Genomic DNA, 5,518 nt, shown 5'->3' on the forward strand with positions numbered 1-5,518 from the left:
ACTCATAATTGGGCCTTGAGTTTCCTTGACATTGAGTTTCTCTGCACCAGTACAAAATTGTTGCTTTCATGAGCAGTTCTCCTGGAGCAGCAGCTAACTTTTTTTTTTTATCTGGTTGGAAAAAGTTAAAGGGCCAGGGAGATAGCTCAGCAGTCTAAGTACCTGCCTGGCAAACTCAAGGACCCAGGTTCGATCTCCACTACTGCGTGCTGTGCCAGCCCCACGTTGAGCTAGCCACCAAAATCAGGCATGGCGGTGGTGCCTATAACACCAGTTCTGGGGAGGCTGAGACAGGAGAATCACTAAGAGTCTGGCCTGCATAGTGAGACCCCGTACAAATAAATAAATTAATTAAAGAAATGAAATAAAATAAGCAAAAATTCTGGGTAGAAAAGAAGTTACAGGATATACCAAATAACTTCTATAAATTGTGCATTTTTTTGTGTTTATTAAATGATACCTTATTTTTCCAAAGATTGTTCTTCTAAACTATACCTACACTGGAAATACTCTTCATTACACTGTATTTAATACTTTGATGATTAATTTACCTTTGATAGTGGTGCTTTTAGCTTCTGATAAGCCAGTCTGCCCTGCCCTGCCCTGCCCTGCCCTGCCCTCCTCTGTCTTGTGCCATCCTGTCCTGTCCTGTCCTATCCTGTCCTGTCCTGTCCTGTCCTGTCCTGTCCTGTCCTGTCTGCTAAAGATCTACCTGGGCAAGACAGGCTGGTATAGGGATGAGGGTGAGGTGCAGAGGAAAAGGAATGTGGAATGGAAAAGCAGCCCAGCCTAGACATAATATAATCCTCTACTTGCTGGCTTCCTGTGGAGTAAGATATTATAACATTTTTCATTAATCTCATTCTCAAGAAAAGCCTTATGAAACTCCACAAGTTACACAACCCTTTAACTTTAAAAAAATTATGTTATCTTAAAATGCTTTTAAAAGTGTAGAATTTTTTCTTTTTGATTAGTGAATTATTAATTTATAATGACATTAATTATCAAATTAATTTTAATAAATCTTAAGTGTTACTTTATAGTATGCCTGGCTTCCTCCTATTTAGTAAGCGATCCACATACTTTAGTTCATTTTCAATTAACTTTATAAGTCAGAGATAATTTGTCAGAGATAAATTTTAATAACACATAATATCATTTTTGGGTTAAGGACCCAAAACTGTACATTCAAATATGTACTGGTTATTAAGTACATGTTACAGCTACACTCCTCTGAGACAGCCAGCTGTTCCGACCTTCTCACCCACTGTGGGGGGTGCAAGTCAGCCTTGGCACCATCTTTGGCCACGGATGTTCTGTCCCACAGCTCCGGCCTTCAACCCCACTGCAGCCTTCTCCTCCAGGGATGCTCAACCTCACACTGCTGACATCTTAGCCCACTTAGCTTTCTGTTGTATGGGGCCATCTTGAGCCTCCTAGGATGTTTAGAATTGTCTCTGGCCTTGATTCATTGAATACTTGTGACAACCACTAATGGCCCCGGACATTTCCAAATACTCTATGGAGAGAAAAATCACCCTTTACACCACCAGTCACATCTACTCTTCAGTAGCCTACAGGTTATGCCCTGCTAACATCTCTAATGTCCAGACAGAATATTTCATCCCCCAAATTTATGTAAGAACAAGATGCTAACATTTTAGTCTTTAAAATTTTGTGTTTATATAAGACCCCCAAATATTTTTAAATCTAATAAATGAACACTTACCTAACAGCCTCATTTGATGAAAGGTTGAGCTGGTCCATTCCTCTCCAGGCAAAGTTCTTCAAACTCCTTCTGTATTCTGCTATAAAATAAACCATTTTCAAGGCCAGAGACAAGCTCTGAGAAGCTGATCTTGTTTTGGCCTCTGTACCTTGAGGTTTCCTTTCCAAAATCTTTCTACAGGAGGAAGGAAGGAAGGAAAGCTGTCTTTTTGCTTTCAATCTAGTTTCTTTCTCTCCTTTCTAAGATTATAAAAATTTGATTTTGCAAAGCTTGGCTACACTCTGCTCCAGAAGTTTTCACTGAAGGCACAGAGTTATAAATCTTGGGACGTGCAGCACATCCAGGAACTGTTCTCACATCCTTCATCTGAGCTCTGCAAGCACAGCCATAGGCAGTGGTAAAGGGCAGGCAGCTAACAATGCTGTGTGCATTTGCAAACAGCTCTTAGGCTGCATTTGCCACCAAGAAGAAGACGCTAGATGCATCGCTGAACTAATCAGGCCAAGAAACAAATGGCATTTGCTTCAAGGCAACTTCAAATTGTCTCTACCTCTCTCTGTAAACTCTTAAGAATTAAGATGCAAAATTTGGTGTCTCAGTTACTCTTCTCGTTGCTGGGACAAATACCCGACACTCAAAATGAAGGAAGGAAAGGTTTATTTAGCTCACAGTTACTAGAGGTTTCAGTCCATACTCAGCTGCCTCCAAGACAGAGCAGCACATGGCAGAGAGCAGTCTTTCATGGATAGGCAAAGAGCAGAGAGCAAAGGGGGTGGCAACACCTCAGGCAGCTAGATAGCCTCTCTCCCCTCCATACTTTGTAATGCAAATTACCTGCCCCAGGCAGGTGCAGCATCCACATCCACAATAATCAGTCACAAACTTCAAAAGCTGCCCCATGACTGCGTGAGGTTTTGGGGGGACAACTAGATATAAACCATAACACATAATATTGTCTCTGAGAAGAAACTTCGGAGTCTAGAGAGTAAAAGCACATATCTTTGTTTTATCTAGTTTTGTAAAACTAAAAAACACCTTTACAATTAAATCTTCAAAACCAGGAAAGAAGCAGTTCGTAGAAGCCAGGTTGCTGCAAAGAAGGCTGTAAGCCTGAGCTCTCCAGTGAGTGGGCTCTGAACATACTGTGCTTATTTATGAGATCATTTTTTGTTTTGTTTTTTATGTTAGACCACAGTCCTCCCGGGCTTCTTTGAAGTCAGGCTTTTCCTGGGCTATTTGGAAGCAAATTTGTAATAAGAACTCTGTTTTGTTTCTCGCTGGCATCATCTATCTATTCATCTGCCTACGATCTCCCTGTGCAATTATTTATCCATTTACAGACCAGAAGATAGATGAATGGTTTCTTTACGCCTTGTGCAGTCTCGATGGCAGACACTGTTATAGATCTAGCCACCTATAGAAGTAGATTCAGCCACCTTGTTCTACAACTGAGAGTCCCAGTGGAGCCCTGAGTCTGCACATGCTGTGCTTTTTAGGACCATCAGAGTGAAGTCCCCACTAGAAGAAGCAGACACGTATCTACTGTGAAGATGTTGTGATAGACTTGATGAATTTTGTTTTTTTTAACAAAGCACACAGAAGAGGCTTTCTTTATTTAATAATTATCAGATATCCACCATCCTTGGGTTTGTTGGTAGCAGGAGCAGGGCAGCAGGAAGTAATTTCTTCTAGATTTGATCATAAGCCTTCCAGGTTTCTGTATCCATTTGTCTAACATTCTGGACCTACTGTAGGAGCTTAAAGAACTTTTCAAAATTATAAAGCATGATATTACTGTAAACTGAAGCATTTGTCACATAACTTCTCTGATATTTCAAAGCTTCATTCAAAGAAATAGAATTCGGCAAAGGAAAAAAAGATTAATGTTTGTTTTCAGAATTGAATGTAACCTTTTACTATGTCTAGAAGTAGTCTTTAACAGAACAACTAATTGAAAGAAAATCTTCTTTCATGAAAAATTAGCTCATCAAGGTTCAATAAAAACTGAAAACTTAACTCAGTACGGAGATGACAGTCATGTGCAACCTAGGAACATTACCTGATTTCCAAAGCATTTTCTGGGCTGGTAAGATAGCTCAGCAGACTAAAGCACTGCATAGTGAGACCCTGTAACAAGCAAATACATAAAACAAAAAAACTAACAAAACCCCAAAGTGTTTCCTGATTCTACCAATTGAAATTTCCTTGAACAACCTATGGAATTTCCCAGGTAAGGTATCTGCACCAACACCTGATATTATCAATTTTTTACCTTATCCAATCAGATGAGCAAAGAATAGCTCATTAATGGGTTGGGGTTTTTTTGTATTTTTTAAAGGGAGGGTCTACAGGGTGTTCAAAGTCTTACTACTAGATCAGACTCACAATGATCCACCTGTTTATAGCCTCCCAAGAGCTGGGATTACAGATGCGCACCACCATACCCAGTCTCAATTGCCATCTCAATGCACCCCAGGGGTGGGGCTGGCACAGCAGGCCCAGGGATTGAGCCTCTGGCCCCCGAGCCTGTTTTCAGGCACTTTAATCCACTGAGCTATTTGACCAGCCCTCATTAATGTTTTATATATAATCTCCTAATTATAGGGGCTTTTGCCCATTTGGTTAATGGGCCACTTAATTTTTTATTTTTATCAATAATCTGTCTATTAGAACTTTTTAATCTATTTTTTATATTAAGATGCTTGGCTCTTTTTTCTTTAATGTGTAGAATAATTTTATATATTTTCTAAATTTTAAAATCTTATTTAGTACATTATTACATCTTTCCTTTATATCCCTTCCTATTTCTTCAAGCAGTCCTCAGCTCATAGCACAATTAAGCCAAAGGCAGAGAAGTTTCCATACACCTCCTGGTGCCCCTAGCTTTCTCATCACATATTTGTCCCCACCACAGTGGAGCACTTGTTTCAAATGAGAAGGAAGACACATCTGTCCACCGTTATCAACCCAGAGTCCCTAGTTCACAAGAGGGTCTTCATGCCTTAGAATGCTGCTCTTCGTTCTGTCCAGTCTACCAGGTTTGACAGATGTATAACAAGGTATAGCCATCAGCACAGTATACAGTACTATAGTCCACCACCCTGGACATCCTCTCTATTCCACCCATTGTTCTTCTTTCCTTCTCCCTAGCTACTGGCAACTGCTGATCTCCATAGTCTTTCGCTTGCTAGAGTGTCACATAGATTTAATCATGCAATATATATTGGCTTTTTCTAATATTTTCTGCAATCTAAATCCCTAGTCACTCAGTTCCCTAAGTTCACTCTCCCTGTGCTGTTCTCCACTGTGAAGATGTCAGCTCCACCTCCCCAACTGTTCACTGGAAATTATTTGTCTTTAAGTCACCACAAATGTCCTTGATAAGTCTTGTAAGTATGCTCTCGAGAAAACTTTTATTTTTTGTAAACAAAATCAAAAAAACAAGCACAGAGCTGTGATCATGTCACAGTGTCGCTCCTCTTTTTCCAGCGTCAAATTCAGCGTAGCAAGTCTTTGCATGTTGTAGAAATTGCAGAATAGAAGTTAGAACAACAGGGCTGGATAGATAGCTCAGCAGTCTAACTGCCTGCCTGGCAAGTGTCAGGACCGAGGTTCAATCCCTGGTACCACATACCACACCAATTCCAGGGTGGGGTGACCCATGCCTATAATCCCAGTGCTGGGGACGCTGAGACAGGGTGATCACTAGAAGTCCTAAATGCATAGTGAGACCCTGTACCAAATAAATAAAAGATGTTTTAAAAATAATTAGAACCACAATAAAACAGT

This window comes from Octodon degus, unplaced genomic scaffold (genome assembly GCF_000260255.1).
Source record: "Octodon degus isolate 3935 unplaced genomic scaffold, OctDeg1.0 scaffold00010, whole genome shotgun sequence".
Taxonomy (NCBI): domain Eukaryota; kingdom Metazoa; phylum Chordata; class Mammalia; order Rodentia; family Octodontidae; genus Octodon; species Octodon degus.